The sequence below is a fragment of the Mustela erminea genome, chromosome 3 (assembly GCF_009829155.1).
Source record: "Mustela erminea isolate mMusErm1 chromosome 3, mMusErm1.Pri, whole genome shotgun sequence".
Taxonomy (NCBI): Eukaryota; Metazoa; Chordata; class Mammalia; order Carnivora; family Mustelidae; genus Mustela; species Mustela erminea.
The window spans coordinates 51,798,687-51,821,212 of record NC_045616.1 but is presented as its reverse complement, the minus strand read 5'-3'; positions in this window follow the sequence as shown (position 1 = coordinate 51,821,212).

Here is a 22,526-nt window from a genome sequence, read left to right as displayed (position 1 = left end):
GAGATTAAGAGTCACTTACGGTTTGTCTCCCTCCCAATCCCATCTTGTTTCATTGATTCTTCTCCTACCCCCTTAACCCCCCATGTTGCATCACCACTTCCTCATATCAGGGAGATCATATGACAGTTGTCTTTCTCCGCATGACTTATTTCGCTAAGCATGATACCCTCTAGTTCCATCCACGTTGTCGCAAATGGCAAGATTTCATTTCTTTTGATGGCTGCATAGTATTCCATTGTGTATATATACCACATCTTCTTTATCCATTCATCTGTTGATGGACATCTAGGTTCTTTCCGTAGTTTGGCTCTTGTGGACATTGCTGCTATAAACATTTGGGTGTATGTGCCCCTTCGGATCACTATGTTTGTATCTTTAGGGTAAATACCCAGTAGTGCAATTGCTGGGTCATAGGGTAGTTCTATTTTCAACATTCTGAGGAACCTCCATGCTGTTTTCCAGAGTGGTTGCACCAGCTTGCATTCCCACCAACAGTGTAGGAGGGTTCCCCTTTCTCCGCATCCTCGCCAGCATCTGTCATTTCTTGACTTGTTCACTTTCATCTTATTATTGTAAATTGTGTACTACATAACCTTAACATTGGTGAAATTCATTTAAAACTTGTGTGCCTAGTTACGCACTCATTTTTCTTTCCCAGAGATGTAGAATGTTTACAGAAATGTAAACATTTCACAGTGTGCTACTAGGGATATATGGGAAACCCATTAAGGTTGAGCTACATCTGACCTGTTCTTTAGCATAGGTGGTAATTACCCCGATATGCAGTAAGGAAAAGAACTTTTCATGACACAAAACTAGTGAGCTATGTGAAATCAGCAAATTTATTGAGCTGCCAAATTCCTACCTACTTTTCCTAATGTAGCATGAACCTCATTTTTTCAGTGTAGAGTGTCCATGTTCTAAAAGTGGACACAACATTGGTTTTATCTTTTAACTCTCTCTACAAGTGCTGATTTGGTAAGAGAGTGATTTGGAAAAAGGAACAGGAATCTTTTTTTTCTCAGAATTTTGCAAGCCTTCTGAGCCATCAGTCAGGGACCCTTGTCTTTGGCAGCTGTCATTTATCTATTTAAAGATACATATTTGGGCAAGATGTATTTTTTAATTCCAGTAGCACATTTTTTTACACATTTTATATCAAAATTAAAAAGATTTTTTTAAAGATATTTTTCTTAAGTCGATGTGCAGCATTCTTCTCAGAGAAGAAAAAAGAAAGGAAAAAAAGAAACAGATTTAGAAGTCATTAGTTTGTTATACTAACAGTTAAATGCTGGTTTTCTCCGATGTTTTCTCTAATTCTGTATCTGAGCTGAGCGAAGGATAAAGATGGAGAAAGAAGCTTCAACCTAGGGCATACAGAATCGCTCTACTCACCCTTGTTGTTGTATTTAATTTAAGCCCCAAAAATCTAATATTAATAGAGAGGGTTCATTTTCTTTTCTTTCTAGATCACTGTCTTCACTGTGGAAACACTTTACATTCTGCCTTGAGTGTCCTAAACTGTAAAATGAAAAGCTATTTTAAAATGTTTTTTATCCCATCCTTGGAGGTTGGGGGGTGAGAAATCAGTTTCACATTAAGTTGTTGAACACTGATAGGCACTATTAGAAAAAGTGTTCTCAGTGGTGATTTCTTTTTAGAATTATACTGTAACAATTAGAGAGGTGTTAATATCCAGTTGGCTGTTTGTGGGCTAAGCTTTAGAATTAGTGTTCAGCCCTTTCTCTAGTTCAGTCTAGACATTTCAACAGTTTGTGATGGTGATGCCTTTTATGTATCAAAGTATCACAAACCTGATGGAATCGGAGCAGAGGGACTGCATATGTGTACCAGTACATGTTTTGTAATAGTGTTTAGATACCTATCCCACCAGATCAAGGAGTTGGGGCTATTGGGTGATACTAACAGGTAGGCATTTAAAATTTACTTTGAATAGGTGCCATACATAGGCACAATACAAATTATAAAAATATAAAATATGCAAAATTTCAACTCAGTGCTATTTCCTTATCTACCTAGGCCATGCCCTTTCTCCACAGAAGTGAATCAATTGTATCACCATTTTTTGGCATATAGAAGCAGGTGTGTGTGCTTGCATTTGTGTGTGTGTGTGTGTGTGTGTGTTAACACAAATTCAAGATGTGAATACATGTTATGAACGTAATTATACTCTTACTGAGCAATTACACTTCTAGAAATCTGTCCTACAGACATATTTGTATACATTAACATGAAAGTTTACAAGGCTATTTATTGCAGCATTGATAAATGCTATAATTAAAAGATCAGTAAAAAATTTCCATCAGTAAGACACAAGTTAAATACATTATGGTACATCCATACAATGTAATCATAAGCATTTGTGAGGGAAAAAAAGGGAGGAGAAACTTTCTCTACACTGAAATGGAAACATTTCAATGGGTATATATTGCTATGTGAAAAAAAAAATATTGCAGAACAGTGTGTCTAGATGCTAACTTTTGTGTTAAAAAAAAAAAAAAGAGGAAATAAGGCTTCTAAATTGAAAACCAAATTAGAAAAAAAACAGATTGTTTAAACATAGAGTTTGAGGCAGAAACAACTTTATCTTTTAATTTATCTTTAAGGGTAGTAGAAAGGAAGATACAAACTATTAAATTTATGGATCCCAAGCAAATAATTTTACTTAATTCCAGTTCCAAATAATGCAAAGTTAAAAACTGGGAACACAACTAGAAAAAAAAAGGTAAACTATGGAATGTCTACACGGTGCAATATAATTCATTAAAGTGAGATTTACATCATTAGAAAATGCTTTTTAAAATGTACAACTCATGTAAAGAAAAAAAAAAAAGCAAGCCAAGCATCATTTAATGAATTAGTATGATTAATACATTTGTTAAAGGACAGCAGAAAATACACAGAAAGGCTAACAGTAATCATCTTTGGGTGTGGAATTATGGGTGATTTTGTTTTCTTGATTAAATAATTCTTTATTTTCTGAAATTTCACTGCTGATTTCCTATTGTTGGAAGAGATAGAAAAATAAAGTTTATTTTAAAAGGTGATTGAAATCTTTCTGGGAGATGGTAATTGAAGAAAATAACTCAAACTTGGTGCCTTTGTTAGTTGGGAGAAGAGGAATATAATTCATTCTTGGCATGAAAGGTGACTCATTCTCCCCCTCCTTTTCCTCTTTTTCTTTGCTAGGTCAAACAATTTGAGTCTAAATAGGTAGCTCAGTAGCTTAGTAACAAGTAGTTGGCTTGTCAGTAATAAAGTAGTTAAAATATTTGTAACTATTATCCAACAAAATTATGTTGTCTTAGTAATATTTTTAATGTACTTCATAAAATATAACAAAATATTAATTTTGATTATTTTTTTAAAAGATTATTTATTTATTTATTTATTTGACAGACAGAGATCACAAATAGGCAAAGAGGCAGGCAGAGAAAGAGGGGGAGGCAGGCTCCCTGCTGAGCAGAGAGTCCCATGCAGGGCTCCAACCCAGGACCTTGGGATCAGGACCTGAGCCAAAGGCAGAGGCTTTAACCCACTGAGCCACCCAGGCGCCCCTGATTCTTTTAATATTTTTCACTCAGATGTGTTAAATCTTCCAGCTATAAAGCATTTTACATTTCTGCAAGGCTGAAACTGTTTGATTTAGGTAAGGTGAATATGGATGTGAGGGTCAGTTGCCCAAATTTTCAAGAAAAATGACTGTTGCAAAGTAAGATATTTTAGTGGTAGAAGAGAGAAAGAAATAATTGTTTAGCTTTATTATGAGCCTTTATTTAACCATTGTTTAATTGTATACTTCTGTTTATCTGAATCAGTTGTTTTCAAGTCATTGTCATTTTAGTTTCAAATGCATCCCTTTCTCTGTATTTGTAGAGCTCATGTGTGAACTGCTGTATTAGTCCTTCAATCTCTCCTCTCAAAATGAATTTATCTTTGATTCTTCATTCTTCTTCACTCCACACAACTAATCAGTAACTGAATATGAGAGTCTTTAATATTTGTCTTTCTTATTAGACTGTAGGCTCTGTGAAGAATAGAGACACTATCCATTCAGTGATGTATCCTTGGTGCCTGGTCAGAGTAAGCACTCAACATAGAGTTTTATATGTCTGAATCAACATCGCTGGTAGAGAACTCTTTTCCTTAGTGACCCTCTGTGAGGTTCATCAAAGTTCCCAAATCAGTCTTTAATCAGTTTTGGGAAATTACTGGCTCTTCAAATCATTGAAATCATTGTCTCTTCAAATATTTTTTGTGCTCCATATTCTATCTCTTTACTCTTGTGATGACTCCAATTATATATATGTTAGTGTATCTGACCATATCCTGTTATGTTATGTTTTCCTCTGTGTGTTTCAGTTTTTATTTTCTACTAGAAAATCTTATTTAGAATAGTATTTTCTATTAGAAAATCTACTTAGATTTTCTATTTCTATTTCTCATTTTCTTCTTCTGCTGTGTCCAACCTATTGTTATATCATCAATGAGTTATTAACTTCAATATTTTTATTTCTAGAATGTCCATTGGGATTTTAAATGGACATTTAAGTAGAATATCCATTGGGATCTCAATTCTTTATTGAAATGCTCCATATTTTCTTTCATTATAACCATTTCCCCATATTTTCTTTAAATAAATAAATGAGGGGTATATTAAAGTCTTTTTTTTTTCTGGCTTAAGTTTATGAACCATCTCTAGGTCTGTTTTTCTCTCTGCTATTTCAATGATTTACAATCAATTAATCATATTTTTAGCATGTCTCAAATTTTGATTGGACGCTAGACTTTGTGATTGAAAAACTTTAAAGGTTCTTGAAGCTATTTCCCTGCACAGAAATGTAATTTTGTGGGGGAAGAGGAGATGCGGGTAGAGTAGTTGTGGATTATTTGGACCTGTAGAGGGTTGGTTTTTGTAAGAACAGATCTAATTTAGTATGGTGCTTAGTATTAGGAGGTGGCTCTTTTGAGAATTTAATGAAAATGTGAATTGTTTAGCAAGCCCCCCTAAAGTGACAAAACTTGAATTCCATACTTTATCGCCCTCATATCAGGCGGCTATTGAAGTCCTGTTGCTCAGCTCTTTCGATTACTCAATATTGCTTACATCTGGGATGTGTGTTACTTTAAAGTGAGCTAATGCTTGATGAGTATTTGTATGCATATTTTGCAGCTTCCTCCTGTGTAGTCCCCTCTACTCTGGATTTTCCCTCCACATATCACCACTCCTTCAGTCCAAAATTCCAGCTCTTATGTGTTTCACCGATTAGCTATAAGAATCCTGTTTCCTGCTTAAGGTTTGCTCCTCACCCTGTGTCATCAAACTGAAAAGTGCTTTTAGGGGAAGAGCCAGAATAATGAGGACCTTACCTGATGTGTCTCTTTTCCTTTCAGGATAGGAATCCCTAAGTTTTACCAATTTGGTTGCTTCTGAATGTCTTCAAGTTATTGTTATATATTGTATTAGTTTCCTATGGCTTTGATAACAAAGTACCGAAACCTGGGTGGATTAAAACAACAGAAATTTATCTCTTAGTTTTGGTGGTACGTAGTCCAAAATCAAGGAGTTATCTAGGTCATGCTTCTTTGAAGGATTAGGGGAGAGTCCTTTCAGGCATCTAGCTTCTGGTATTAGCAATCCTTTCATTTTCATGGCTTGAGCATCTCTCACTGCAGGAAGGTAGCCATCTTGTCGCTGTGTGACTTCACCATCTTCCTTCTCTGTGTCTGTCTCTATGTTCAAATTTTCTTTTTACGAGGGCACTGTTCAGATTAGAGGGCAGTCTAATGATCTCATTTTAACTGGATTACCTGTGTAAAGATTCCATTAGAGTCATGAAAAAGACCCTGTAATAGTTACCTGGGGAAGAAAAGGAATGACAGAAAATTTAAGGGGTAAGTAAATATTGCGTCTTAATCTGAATGGTGGTTACATAGGTGTATACAATTACTAAAATTGTTGAGTTTAGGATAGCGTACTTTACACATCTTAGTGTGCAAGGGAGTAAAAGTGTTCTTAGTTTTCCGGTGGCCCTTTTCAGGAACAGCAGTTATCATCAGGGGTAAATCATCCCTGAATGCTGGGCTCATCTCCAGGCCTCTGCCTCTCTAGGATTCTGGCCTTGCAGTTTTATACTATTGAGTTAGATTTCTAGACCCACAAGCACAGTTTTCATTTCAAATTAAAAAAATAATTTTGTCCAGCTTTTCTAGTTGCCATGAATGTGGTAGGGTCTAAGTTACTTAGTTTTCCATTATGCAGGTTAGGCCTACCTCTATTCACTGGGAATCATTGTAACCATGGAGAACCTCCATAGATATTCAGATTTGATTTACTACATCTGACTTAGGATTCTTCTTGCTGATTTTGAAAATTGATTGAAAATTGGCTTAAATCTAAACTCTTTCCTGTGTCAGGGCCTTGCCAAGATTCCTTTTCCCCATCTAACCAGCATACTTTCTGAGTTCTCCTTAAGTTAGTTAAATGATCAGATTATTTGTTTCCACATGACTTCACCATGCTATCTTCTGGAAAAATCACACCTATCTCTGCTGCTTCCATTTACCTCACTGCTGCATTCATTTGACAACTTGAAGATACAGTAGTTTATCTTTATGATTAAATTGCCTCCTCTTTCAAAGAAATTTGTTGGTTTTATCCCTCCCCTCTCCTAACATACTTTGGTAGTTCTTTATAAATGTGTTCTCCTTTTTAATGGTTTGAACATGTTTCTAAGAATTATTCATGTGCGTGAGTTTTGTAGCAGCAACTGAATTATGAACTCTGCTCATAAAGAACTTTATTTCATCTCTTCTCTATTCCACGTATAACACAGAAAGCCCAGCCCAATACAATAGGTATTCTTGAAAGTCTGTGGACCACGTGATATCAGAACTATTTGCATTTCTTCTCTCTTGCTGAATTCAGGGAAATTATATTTAACCCTTAGCAGATACTCTAAATAGTATTCTGTAAGACTGAATAGCCAGGTTAATTTTGTATTTTGCAAGGACTTTAATAAAGTGAACACATCTACTTAGATCCTTCAGTTTCTGTACTTGCATCCTTTGATCCTTAGTGTTTATTTATGACTTTAGAGTTTCTAAGTCATTGGAGTTATATAAAAGTATTTTTAACCACATTCACAGCTGCCTTATAAAATGAGCAAATGAAGATATTATTAAGGTAAAAAGTAACTCCAGAGGGGAATAAAACCTTGAATCTGAAATGTCCAGATTAAAAAAACATTTTTATTGACTGAAGCCATTCATTTATTCACTAATTTAATATAATCTATTGAATGCCTATCAAGTGCTAGAAATGTTTTAAACACCGAGTTCTTGCCTGGATGGAACTTATTACCAGTGACAGGGACAAAAATATAAACCAAGTTAACAAATTAATTTCTAATAGTTGCCAATTAAGAAAAATAGATTAGTGTAAAGGATTTAAAAATGAAAGGGGAGTTAATCAAAGATAAGTTGGTCAGGGAAAGCCTTTCTAAGTTCATGATCTTTGAACACAGACATGAATAAAATGAAGAAGCAAGCTATTGGAAGATCAAGGGTTTATTCCAGACAAAGAGAACAGCAAGCATTAAGGTATTGAGGTAGGAATAAGCCTTGATGTATTCAGGAGGTGTAAGGAGGACACTGTGGATAAATTGTGGTGTGCAAGGAGGAACATAATAGGAAATGAGACTGGAAAAGTAGGTAAGAGCTGGATGATGAAGGCAAGTATTAGGAATTTTGATTGCATTCTGAGTATGTTGGAAAACCATGAGAAGAGTTTAGAAAGATTAATAATAAAATACGATATGATGGAGACTTTAAATTTTCTTTTGGCTCCTGTGTGGGGGAAAGAGTAGAAGTTACGAGGTAAGTTATGAGCCTATTATAGTGTTTGGAAGGGAGATAAAACATTTGGAAGAGAGTGGTAGCAGCGGAGCTGGTAAGATGTGATGAAGTTCAGATCATATTTTGAAAGGAGAACTGGAAAAGGAATAGCAGAAAAACAAATTTTCGAGGATGACACCGAGGTTTTTGTTTTATGCAACCAGACAAATCACAGTGCCATTTACAGAGCTGAGAAAAGTGGTAAGGACAAATTGAGATAGAATAAGAGTTCTGCTTTAGTTACATTACATTTAAGAATCTAAGATATCCAGTGGCAGTATTGAGTAGGTAGTGATGAAAAAATATGAATTACAGGAAAGAGATTGAGATTGGAGGTATAACTTAAGAGCTGGATGAGAAAAATTAGGGAGTGATTGTAGAGAAAAGGAGCAGGTTAAGCCTGACATATGTCAACATTTAAAGACTGACTACAAGCCAGAAAGAGATGAGACTGTAGTATCGTAATGTCATGAATTCAAATGAAAAAGTATTTTAAGAAGGGAGATATGATCACCTGTCTGAGTACTACAAAGAGGTGATGAAAGATGAAAATAATTCATTAATTATTGCCTTGGCAATACTAGAGAGGGTCCTAACTAACCCGAACAAAAGAGGTATCTATTGGAATTTAATAAATACTTAAATATTTAATTAAACATACACAATGTGTGTGTGTGTGTGTGTGTATGTATTTAATTATATATCCCCCCCCATACACACGCACAGAGTGGGTGGAGGCAGGAGTAGGGGGGAGAAAATTCCACTGTATGCTAATGAAAATGTTCCAGTAGAGATAGATATGTGATGTAGGAAAGAACGAGGTAAAGTGGAATGTGACTTAGGCACAGTTTAGAGAAGTTGGACTTAGAGAAGTTAGATTTTGTCAGAAATGAAGACATTTTATTCATTTCGTTAGGAGACAAGTCAAGTATGTATTATAGTATTTGAGGGAAAGTTGGTAGATTCTTAAAATTCATTAAAATTAATGCTCATTAACATTAGAGGTAGGATCATCATCTAAGAGTGAGTGACTGTAAGAGGTGTTGGAAGTTAAGGGAAAAGGTGTGAAATAGTTTGAGAGAATGGGAAAACGAATTAACTAGAAAAAATCAGAATGCCCAGCTTACTGAGGTCTACTTGATATTGTGATCATGTGTTTATGTAAAACCATTTACTGTAGCTTTGTGTTTGTAATTTCTTTTCTTTTCCTTCTTCTTCTTCTTCCTCTTCTTTTTTTTTTTTTTTTTTTTTACAAAATCCATATGTAATAGATTTAATTGAAGTTTTGCCAAGAGAGTACAGCAGAGGGAGGAGGAGCTTTGTAGGCAAAGAGGTAATTATAATGATGGGACCCATTGAAGTGGTGGAATCTAATCTCAGGGAAGTGAAGTCCTGAAGGCTTTTATAGACAGGAAAGTTATATGCATTTAGGGTTTCAGTGAGCTCAAAGAAATTTTGGAGTGGGGATACTTGAAGTTGAGACATTAGCGGTTATATAGTTATGATTTTAATACAGTGTATAGGATGGAACCATAAGGGTTGGTATCTGAGATAGAGGGTATGACAAGATAATTATCTACAGGACAAGTGGGCCAGAGTTTTGAATGGATCATCTATATGGGCGTTAAAATAACTAAGATTGATCATAAGAGTAGAGAAATACAGTGAGCCAGATATTAAGGCCAGTTCTGTCAATTAAATCTAGATCCCTTCTCTTTAACTACTCAAAGATATGACTCTAGAAAGTTTTCCTTACGTCTCCTGTTTCCTTTTCTGTAGAAAATTATTACCAGCATACAAACATGCTATTATTTTTACCATAATGAAAACCAAAAAGAAACAAAGAATCAACAAAGGAAATCTTTTAATTTCATAGCCTTTTCTAGGTACTTTCTCATTACTTTATTGTCCCTTACAGCAAAATTCCTAAAAATAGTTATCTATATTCACTATTTTCAATTAATCTTTTCCATTTCTCTCTTGAATCTATTCCAATCATGGCTTTATATAGATAAATCAATTAAATAGGAGGAAGGGACAAAACTTTGTTTGATGGCCTGAGTTGAACAGAGGTTGGGGTTTTGAGGGAGAGGGAATAGAAAATTTCTGGAAGCAGCAAGAGCTAAGGGAATACCCACTTCACTTTCAGGCTCTGTGTTTTTTTAGTACATGGGAAGTATCACTTGAAAGAGATGCAGATGAGGCAAAGCTCTCATGGGAAAGCTGGCTTTAGGTTAGAGTAGGATCATAAATGGAATGTTGGGATTTTGTGTTCAGAATATAGGAAATTCTACTGACAGGCCATGACTTTCAGGGGTACCTTAAAAGAGTGTGGAGTTGCATATGTGTGTGGGAAGACTGGGTTAGATTTAGAGACATACAGAAGAGTGTCTTGCTACTGATGAATGATCCAGGAGGATTGTGTTTTTATTGATGACTGAGGTACAGAGATGTAAGCCATGATAAAATAGGTCCAGAAGGTCTCTTAGGGGAAAGTGAATATCACTTATAACTATAGCATCTTTTTGGGGATTCATCTTTTAGAGTCAGTGTAGTGGTGAGGCTGGTAGTGATGTGGTGGTACATGCGGGGATGAGAACTGGTGTGTATCAAGAATATGGGCTTAGTAAAACACCAGAGGGCCTCTCATAAATGCAGTTGAAGATCACGTGTGGGCCAAGGGGATGCTTGTTCTAACCAAGAGCCACAGAGCATTGGAAATCTAACTAAAATCTGGATAACCATGAAATTCATAGAGGGTGCTGGGAAAGTACATGGAGCTTGGTGGACATTCTTTAAATCCTGCTGAGATGCTCTTATGCCATGGCACTTGGGAGCACCTTTTTGTTTGTCTTCAGGCCCTGCCACTTACTCCCTGGATGACATTAGCTTCTCTTTCCTCATGCATAAAATGGTGGCTCATAATGGAACTTAGTTTGTAGGATTATTATGAGAATAGACAAATATATGTAAAACAGTTAACAGAGTGCCAAGCAGCCTGGAAATACTAAAATATCTTGGATTGTTTATAATCATTGGGGAACCACATCACTGCTCTCTATTAGCAGACTTAGTAGGATCATTGCAATCTTAGAATTGGAAAGAGCTTAAAAGTAATTTAGCTTAAGGAAATGTACTCAGTTTCAAAACTATATTGATTTTTATTTTATATCTAAGTCATATGTTTACTAGAAGCACAGTCTGCAATGTTTAAGCATATAATTTGTTGATTTATAAGTGTACTAGACATGGAAACTCTGTGAGAGCTAAGACATTGCCAGTTTTGTTTGTTGCTATATTGCAAAGGCCATGAACAGTGTCTGGCACATACAGTAAGTACTTAATAGTTTAATGTACCATTTAATGCATGAGAGAATATAAATGATATTTTGGTTTGATCACTGTGCTAATATGGACAGCTTTGGAGTAATCCCTTGTTTAGGCAAGTTTAATTTGAGGTACTTCATGATAAGAGAGCCTATCCTTAATGATCCTTCAGGCAGTCGAGTGGCAAATCTGTGTTATCATGAGAAGGACTCAGCCCACCAGGGGGAAAAAAAACTCTACAATAAAAAAAATGATATTAATGATAATAGCTAACAAACCTATATAGTCTACAATACTTATAAATGTCTTAGTATATAGTAACACCATTAAAAGTAGTTTATGTGTATAAACTTAATTTTAAGAACAATCCTGAGGGAGATCCAATTACTATAATCATATTCACTATCATCATCATCATTATCATCACTATCAATAGCATCATCTCCATTTTATAGATGGATAAATGGAGGTAAAACAGGTGAAGTAAGTTGCCAAAGATCACCTTGTTAATTTGCTGATTTGTGTGATAGTTGTGATTTGAATCCAGAAAGTCTGGCTCCCTTTTCCTTGCAACAATATTGTACTTCCTGTCTGGTTCATGATTTAGCATGCAGGAAGGACATTATCACATAATCTTTTTGTTCTTCATCCGGAATGGGGAAGGTGAAAAGAAGAACTTCTGTTTTTTGAATTCTGAACATCCCTTTTATTTGGGGAAAATCCCCCACTACATTAAATCCTGGTAAGAATCTGTGTTTTGCCTTTGATTACTAGAGCTGAAGAGGTTGTCTTTCCTCCCACTCTCTGGGCTGTTGGAGCTCAAGAGTGTAGTCATGGCTCTGGGCCCCAGAACTAGTATAGTGAGGAAGTAATGTAAAAATCGAAGAGTGGTTGAGAAACTACTGGAGAATATGCTCTGTGGTTAAAAGTCCAGCGGCAGTGGTGACACTTGTGGACTTAAATCCAGATTGCTTTCATCTTTTAACCTTGGCCATGATTGCAGTTGGCTTTCGTAGGTCTCTGGACAGCTTTTGAGATGTGTTCTCAAATTTCCTTTCGATCCTGTGAACTATCTGATATCCTTCAATAAATTCATTTTCCATTCAAGTTAGGTAAAGTGCTTTTTGATATTTGATGCTTATACATCAAAACTCTGACACATTTAAGGAGGTAAGACATATACAGAGTTAGGAGAAAACAGTAATAACTAATTATGACATGAACCAAGAGAAAAATACAAAGTTATGAAAGTGCAAAATGGGACAGGATAATTAGGATTAATGGAGTAGTTGACATAGTTGACCTTAGAGTAGAATACTGAAAGATGGGCATGAGAAGACAAAGAGGAGAAAAGTAGGCTTAGGGAAGCAGTGAGAAGCCCATATTGGCTGGAGCATAAGATTTCTAAAGGAAAATAAGGGCAAATGAGGCTATACTAGGAAGCTTTCTCCTCCTTCTTTTTAAGCCTAACCTTTATACATCATTCATTCCCCTTCTGGATTCTGATATCTTGCTTTCTTCTTCCTATTCCCAGTGTTTGTCTACAGTGACAAAGATATGTTACTCCATCTTACAAATATTCATTCTTTGGTTTCCTGGCATCTTGAGAAGACAAATATATACATTTCCATTATGTTTTCTTTTCTCTCAGCTACTCCCTATTTCTTTTCTTTCACCACTTAACATCTTTATAGAGCAGGCAACATTTTATTTCTCCATCTCTTTTTTATTTTATTTTACTTCTTTTATTTTCTTAAAAGAAAAAATGTATGGGTACTGTTAAATCTTCCTATCCTCTCTTCTTCCCCCGAGATAACTGCTATCCTTAATTTGATGTATTTACATTTGTTATATAAATATATTAATAGAGTAATCATATAATATGTATATTTTTTAATTTTGTTTTTTCACTCAATATTTTTTTAGTATATCTTGTTTTCTTATGTAATAAATTAGGTCATTCATTTGACTGCTCAATATTTCTCTGCTGTATAAGAAACCACAATCTCAATTTGTTTTGCACTACTCACTTCTCAGTCTTGAATATCTTGAATATTGGCTTCCTATGTAGTTATCACTTGGTAACTGAAGTTATCACTTGAAACTGCTTTCTTGTAAGTCATCAAATCTAATAAATTAAAAGCAAATTCATAATTTTTAATCCATCCTACATTTGGTTCTGTTAATTACCTCAGTTTCCTTTAAATTCCCTCATATTGACTTTGTAAAAATACACCTTTCTCAATATCTTCGTTTCTTCCTCCTTTTGTTGTCTGAATGTAGGTGTTCCACAAAGGTCTAGCCTCAGTTTTCTTTTTCCTCTCTCCCTTGACACTCTCATTCATATCATGAATTCACTGCCCAAATGACTCTCAAATCTATATTTGGTTTGTTTCCAATTGTCCGCTGGACATTGCCAGCTGGGTGTCATGCTTGACCTAAATTTGCACTTTTTCCTCTCATATTTGTTCCTCTTTCTCTGCTTAATATTTAAATGGCAGTGGCACCATCTTAATAGTCTTTTAGGCTCAAAATCTTGGAATGATTTATAAGTCCCTTGGGCCTCATCAGTTGCCAGGACCTGCAAATTGCTGTTCCATTCATTCTGCCAAATTGGTTCTCACTGCCACTATCCTAGTTTAAACCCCATGACTCCCAGGCTTCTCACAATAGCATAACTTGTTTCCCTGCTTCTAAGTGTCTTTCCACTTCCTAGGCATCCTCTATCCTGCTTGATTAATTTTCCTAAAACACAATTCTATTCATAACATTTCCCTGTTTGAAAGCTTTTTAACAGCTATACATTGGTTATAAAATAAAGCCCAAACTCTAAGCTAGAATTCATGCTTTTCCACAAATTAACTTGTTTATCCATCCAAACTTATTTATCACTTCTCCACTTAATATGCCACTTCTGTTATCAAATGGGGCATCTCACTGTGTCTCTATGGTATACCTTCAAGTATGGTAACAAACTACTCTAAAATCTCAGTGTCTTAAAATAATAAAGATTTATTTCTCATACATGTTACGTAGTCATTTCAGGTCAGCAGGTATATTCTCTGTTCATTGTAGTCACTCAAGGACCCAGTCTAATGGTGTAGCCACCATTTTAAATGTTGCTGGTCTCCATATCATATGAAAGAGTGGAAAGGACTTTATAGGTCTCACACAGCAATAAATTTTATGGCATAGAAGTGACAAATGTCACTTCAGCTCACAATCCTCTAGTCAAAATCAGTTATGTGGATTTAACTGACCATAGGAGAAGGTAGGAAATGCAACCCTACCATGTGGCACAAGGAGAAGAAAAACAGATATCGGTGACGAGGACTGATGACCATGACAGTTCTCAACTTTTTCATAATTTCCCTCTGTGCATCATTGATCATAGAATTTACAGTATTTTGTGTTTTCTTCCCTGTTCAGATCCTGCTTATCCTTTAGTGCAGCTATCATTTCTTCAATGAATTGTTTCCTGATCTTTAAAGATAGATATACTCTCCTTCTGCTCTACTTTTCATAGCTTTTTCTTTTGAGATCATCATTGTTCTCTGTTATTGTGTATTTAGGTCCTAGAGGTCAGGATGCATGTTTTATTCACTCTCTAACGCAAGATTTTTTTCAGTTAACACACAATTTTTTCAGTTAACACACAATTCCAATCAGAGTGTATTCTAATCACTTGGAGATGCATTTTTTGGCTGGCTTCTTTTATTACCTATTTATGGAGGAGATGTTTTATTCCTTGTATTATGTGTAAGGTTGGAGATATATATGTATGATATATGTATATTTATATGTATACATATGTATATGTATATGTATATATGTATGATATATGTATATTTATATATCTTATGTATATATACATATAGTTAGCAGATCCTAGCTACTATGGTATAAATATAGAGTAAATTAATTATGAATCTGCCTTATTCTCACTCTTCTCACTCTGAAATTGCTGGCGCTGCTATTATAACTTTTTTTACTCCTGTTTTTTGATAAATGGTATGTTTGACCATTGCCCTTTGGTAGCAGTGAGATAGACAGTCTAGAGATACGTTGTAAGTGAAATATATTAAAGAATGTCCTTGAAAGAAAACTGACAAGAGGAAAGTTAAAGTGAAATCCTGTCTTTCTGTCTTTCTTCTTTCTTCCTTTACCAAAAATTTACTGGATACTTGTTTTGTATCTCATATTATAATAAGGTAGAGTGTTGGGTTAATTACAGACCCTAGCTTGTGGGGGAATATTACATCCAGAAGGAGCAATGACACATACAACCTCCCTCTACTAACTTACCTGGAAATCACTGTTTCTCCAACTATATACCTGGCCAATGTACACACCTATTTTAAATCTCAGCTTAGATGTTTTATCCTGTAGAAAGTCTTCCTTGATTTCTCAAGTTTATTCTAGCACTTTAATAGTACTGTGGTTATTTTTGAAGGAAAAACCCAGAGAAGATTTTACAGAGATAACTGAAAAATGCCTGAAGAATGAATAGCAAAAAAAAAAAAAGAAAAGAAAAGAAAAGAAAAGCAACAATACAGGAAATTATGCTCATCCGAAGGGGCGAAATGAATTGATGAACATAGGAGTCTATGAGTATATTAGTAACAGCGGAGCTTAAGTTATAAAAAAAAAATTGTTATGTGAAAAGAGGTTGGCAAGTGTGCAGAAACCCAATTCCGAAGGACTTGGGAAACCTCTAACAGATATGAGGAAGTAAAATGGCAGAATCAGATTTACTTTTTAGAAATACCACTTTTACTTAAATACAGAGAATCAACTTGGGTCAAATGATATTGAATGCAGGAGATCTATCAGAAGGCATTTCCAGGAGTACCTTGTGGCTCAGTAAATTAAGTGCCTGCCTTTGGCTCCAGTCATGATCCCAAGGTCCTGGGATTGAGCCCCACATTGGGCTGCTTGCCCAATTAGTCAGGAGCCTGCTTCTGCCTATCTCTGCCACTCCCCCTCCTCCTCTCCTGCTCTGTGCTTTCTTTCTCTCTCTCAAATAAATAAATAAAATCTGTCTGTCTTTCTGTCTCTCTCTCTCTATTTAAAGGAAGGTATTTCCAAAGCTTAAGAAAGATGATTTGGTTCTGAAGTAACATGGGGTTACTTTGGAAATAACTTGGAAGGATATACAGAAGAGGAAAATAGAAGTTTAGGTGAAAAAATGAGGTACAGACATTTAAGAGAAAAAAAAAAAGAGAGAAAATGTATGCTGAAAGCCTACCTGTGGTCAAGGGAGCAGAAACTGAGCATGTTATTTAGTTTTCTGACCAGGATGACTGAATGGCTGAAGATCACAAATGAAGAGAGCCACGACAGGAGGGAAAATAGGCTTTGAAGTTGAGTTAGTTAAGTTGGGAACCCCAGTTTTCTCTCTGAAGAAAGGATGGACGTTTACTCTGGAGAATAAAAAGATGTGGTTAGGGGTTTAAGTGGAGTGACACATGTTTTGAATTACTACTGAGGGATATGGGAGTGGGAGCTAAGAGAAAGCAAGTAAAACCTTTATGGGCAATGGAGAGAGGCAAGGATGTTGAAGGATGTAAATATTCAGTGGCCCCAGTCTACAGAACTGTATTGGCTTTTGTGTTTGTTTGTTTGTTTAACCAAATTCAGCCTCAGAGTACCAAAGTGGACAATTTGTATGACCGATCCAGAGTGGAGAGATATAACAAAAGGATGTCATTGCAGAGGATTGGGAGAGGAAATGAGGCAATTATGGAATACCATGGGATTATGAGGATTGTACACTATAGAAGGTATAAAGAAACTAGCTCCAGAGGGAGTCAGAGAAGGGAGGTGTGCTTTTAAAAAGCAGGAGAGCAGAATTTCTGATTTCTAAAGTTGGGAGAAGTTTTAGTTCCTGAGAAGGTCCAGGAGGAGACATGAAAAAGAGCTTGGGGAGAAGAGTGGAGGTCAAGCCCTGTGGTGTTGAAGAGATTTCTGATCAATGTGAAAGGGTATTGCAGAATTCTTCTGTATGGTCACTGAAATGTTCAGGATAATAACAAGTATTCAATGGGAAAGAAGCTGAGATCCAGGTGACAACCCCCATGAATATGGTGGTTCTTCTCTGGAGGCCAACAGATCACATATACAAGGAGGGTATATTTATGTACAGGAAAACTGATCTTCAGTGCAGCAGGATTTTATCTTTTGAACTAGAGTGTAATCCTAAAAAGGTCTCAGGAGTAACCTTAAATTTCTTGAACAGAAGGGTCAAAATGAAGAGGGGGATGGGGGCCGTTCATCACTCTTCCAGTTGTGTGATACTGAGGTGTAAGAGAATGAAAGATCTTTATTCATGAGTGCTGTAAGAAAAGTATTGCCTTTGGAGAAAAGCCAAAGGTGAATTGAGAGGAAACATTTTGTGTTCTGTAAAGAAACTGAAGGTGTAGTATTTTTATCCTGGGATTCAGAAGGAAAAGGAATTGGGAAGGTGGAAGAAGTAACAGAGCAAATGTCATCTAAATGGCCCAAGATAGCCCCTGTGGCTCCCATTTTGTTTATTTCTTTCTAGTAGGTTAGGAGCATTGGCCCAAAGCCTGCTAGCACCAAACTCAAATTCATACACATCTAATTGCTTTAAATGTAGCCCCAATAGGTGTATTTTTAGTCACTTAGAATTTCCTTACTTTCCACAACCTTTGAAACTGTGCACCCCAAGTCGAATAGCCTAATAAGACAAACTGAAGTTTTTAAGGACCCAACACTATAGTCACCCTTTGGAGCTCTCTGACCCAGAGGCTTCTCACTTTGCTACTAAGCAGCATCACCTTGACATGCAAAGCCCATCTTTGGTTTCTCCTTCTCTCCTGGGAGGTCACCTGCTCTAGTCCCCTTCTGGATGGTGGACTTATGTCATTGACACTAGGTCTCTTGATGGGAGACTTCCTCCTTACACAAATCTGTCCAAGCACCACCCAAGCTTCTTGTGTTACAACCTCTCATGGTCCTGCCTCTTGATCAAGCTACAAGTGCTCGAACTTTCCACAGAGAGGACAAAGCAAATAGCCTTAGTGATGGTAGTCAATTACAGGGATAGGTAACATGGATGTGACTGACTGACCCTAAGCTTTTAAACGTCGGGGAACAGTTATTCTGATGTTAGACCTTTAAGGACAAAAGATGGTTAGATATCTCCAGGTCTTCTTTCTGGTACTAGCTGTTATATGAGCCCCCCAAATCAGTTTTAAACAAGGAAAATATAATGCTAACTGATAAGTAGGGATGTTTTAACATCAAATTTTTAGAGAGATGAAAGATAATTTGGGGGGAAAGATTGTAATTAATACTTTATGCTTTGAACAAATTTATATGTTCCTAAAAACATCCATGAAAATTTATATATTGCAAATTTTATGTACAATCAATTTATATATATTTTTACAGGCACTGGGGAAACTGCGTAGTTTTGAGAATCTTATGAGATATCCTTTTGCAAAATGAAGCTTGTGTATTTATTTAAAGGAAGGCACATAGGGAATTTTTAGATTAATACACAGATATCAAACACTAATAGTGATTGTGAAAGTACATTCAAAAGATAACTTGGTATTTGCAGTAGGTTCCTATTGCTGCTGTAACAAATTACCACAAACTTAGTGGCTTAAAAAAGTGATCTATTAAAGTTCTAGGGCTCAGAAATCTAAAATGGATTGTACAGGCTAACATTAAGGTGTTGGCAGAGCCATGTTCCTTCTGGATACTCCAAGGGCAAAATAGACAACCTTGCCTTTTCTAGCTTCTTGAAGCCTCCTGCACCTTTGGTTCATGGCCCCTTCAAAGTGTAATACTCCAGCCTATGCTTCCCTTCCTTTCCCTTCTCACATTTCCTCTTTATTACCCTTTGACTCCCTGATATAAGAACCCTTCTGTTTACATTGGGCTCAGTATTCTTAACAACATCTGCAAAACTTCTTTTGCCTTGTAAATTAACATAGTCATAGATTCCTGGGATTGAGATGTAAACATCTTTCCAGGAGGGGGGCCATTATTCTGCCTAGTCTAGTATTGAATGCCCTTTTTGAAGATGCAGGTCCTTTGGGATAAAGGTACTTATCAGTAACTTAGTTTTTAGCTTTTTTATAACCAAATATTTGGAAGAAGAATGAGCATTAATAAGTTTGACTCTCAGATTTTATAATGATTATTGTTTGAATCTCAAAACACTGCTCAGCATTGTTTGCCCCATTGAACCTTTCTAACTGATTGTATGGCTGCTTAAGTAAGGTGTGAGTAAATGGATTTAGATAAAATATGAACCAACGTGATCCTTTGTACAAAATGTTCCTTAAATTCTTATGGTTCTCTTTGAAAGGAATTGCCTCCCAAACTCTCAAGATACAGAGTTGGGTATATTTGGATTTCAAATTCTCATTTAGAAATAAAATCTAGAAAAGCATGCTTACCAAAGAATATAGGTTGAGGTGTGTGTATGTGTTTGCATATGTGTATATGTATATGTGTATATGTATTTTATTTATGTAAATGTGAGTTTGTGTTTGTGGTAGGTAAATATGTGTGCTAAGGGAGCATCATAAAGATACCTTCTGGGGCGCCTGGATGGCTCAGTGGGTTAAAGCCTCTGCCTTCAGCTCAGATCATGATCCCAGGGCCCTGGGATGGAGCCGTGCACCCATTGGGCTCTCTGCTCAGCGGGAAGCCTGCTTCTCTGCCTACTTGTGATCTCTGTCTGTCAAATAAATAAATGAAATCTTTAAAAAAAAAAAAAAAAGAGCTTCTAATCCATTTTAAAAAGTAGGAACTGGAATTCTCAGGGCTGGGATTATACTCATGAAATTTAGTCCTGATTAGTGTCCTCTTGTAACTGCTAGGGTTCCATTTATATTCCCATCTCTGCTGGCTGTGTTTCCCTTGGGTTTGAAACTTGCATTGACAGAGAGCTGGTCAGTCTGACCCAGTAGGTGAAGTAAATAATGCCTTGCGTCATGTGGTTTCTCAAGATAGTCACCAAGTCATTCTGAGATGACAGATGAGGGCTGACACAGCTTTTGTGTTTACCAGGTGAAGATGAATGTAGCTAGAGCAAGAAGGGGTGAGTGTGGACAGCCACAAGTCAGGGGCAAGAAGCACTGCTGAGCTTTGTTTCCTTTAGTTTCTTAATGTCCATCTGAAGGCAAGTTAAATCTCATAAATCTTGAAATTCTACAATAGAACATTAGTTGTTTTAACCAAAATCACAGTTATTAACCTATGGCACAATCCTAATCAATACCCTTTGGTTCAGTTTTGTGAAACAGCAGCTAAATCATAAGAACTTTTGCTTTATATTTTAAATTGATGCTTGAAAAAATGGCTCTGTTATGATTGTCTGCTGAACTTTCTTAATGTATTGCCTGAATTTAATTTAGATTTTAAAACTTTGTAATATCAAAAATCTTAATAGGAAAAATACCTAATTTTTTAGAGAAAATACATACATAGGTCAATGTAAAGGCTTCTGTCACACTTTTTGAAAGTTTCTTTTGTCAGTGCCCTGTTCTTCCTAAGAATAGAATACTAATAATTTCTGCCTGCAGAGGATCATGAAGACTTGGTAGTTAATGGAAACTAACTATGAAAAAGAACTAAATCCAACACTTTCTGCTATCTAATTATCTCAGCATAATTAACTGTTTGCTAGATTTAGCGCCCAAATCCTTCTCTCCAAACTTAAATTTCATAATCCTTTTGATTACACAAACATGATAGTCTTTCATATAGTGAACTAGAGAGAGTACATAAGGAATAATTAGGTTCTCCTGGATTTCTTTCTTTCTTTTTAGCTTTATCTCCATCCCCCTAAACTTGGATTACAAATTTAAATATTGTTTCTCTTCAGACCATCACAGCATCATTATTTCTTCCTTCTTACTAAAATGTAACCTCTAAGATATGACTAAATAAAAACAAAGAAATCACACATTTGAAGATAATTAGTGCTTTTCCTTGTGAACGATTTACCCATTTTCAAGGTACGTTTCTCTGTCCATTGCAATCAGTGTTAATCATTTAGGTATCTCCAAACACTTGATCAGACGTTCACAGTTAACCCCCAAAAGTATTAGTTTGAAATTCATCAGAAATTTTTAAAGTGTCAGGGAGCAGGAGAACAAATAGCCCAACATACTTTCTTCTTGACCACTAATGCAAGTATGATTAGAGCCATAGAAAAGGCCAGTAAATGAGAAAAATGCAAATGTTCATCATATTCCATTGCTGTTTTGACACAGCAATTAGATTTGTGCAGAACAGCAAGATTGTTCCAATTCTATTCTCCCAAACATAAGTCTTAAAAAAAGAGGTTACATTTGTGACTGTAGCTCGTGGAGCATCCAATCTGGCATCCTGAAAATCCATATGTAAGCCACACTTATATCTTAAACCTGTCAAACAAATAAATGTACAGAAGCAGTAATTTATGTACTTTATAGACTGTTTTGCCCTTTTAGAGCAAAAGCCTAATTTTCAAGTGTTGCTATTTTAACTTCTGGCAGTGCCTGGGAGATAACTGAGGTTCAAAATGTGAATTTTACAAGTAAAATGTGATTCAAAAATTGATTTACCCTGTTCTCACTACATGTGAGACAGAGAAGAGAAATGCTGGGTGTTTGTGAGCTTTAGGCAAGGGGAAACATATTGCTAAGTACAGAAGCCACGCAAAACTTTGCGGGTTTTCAGTTTAGAAGTGAACTTGAGCCTTTCCCAGTTCAAGATCTGTTTAGGGCCGGCAAAACATGACTTTCTGATTCAAAGAAATAAGGCTTAAAAAGGCTTATAAAACAGGCTCACAGGCTTCTTGTACATCAAATAGCTCTTACACAATGGCATTTAGATGATTTAAGTGTAAATGAATCAAAGACATATGGATTGCATTTCCCTTGAAATACGCATGGGTTTTAAAATGAAGGGAAAACATACTTGCCAAAATCCTTTTGGGTTGTGCTGCATCAAAAACATTTGGAAATGACTTTAAATGTTTGGAAGAACCCCAGACACTGGGTTCAGTCACCCCTGGAGATTAAATCAGTGTCCTTCATCCAATGATAACTAGGCCCCTGTTTTGCAAAGACATTTCTTAAAAATGTCAAGTCCCTAAACTGACACTCCCTGAAAACTGACTTTTTTTGATGTTTGAATTGCTAATTCAATGATAGGGTCTTATTATGGAGTCTTCCCCAGAGACTAGGAATCCATTTTGTGTTATTTAAGTCACCAGAAGCACATTTCAATTTTGCCCAATTTCTTAAATGTGA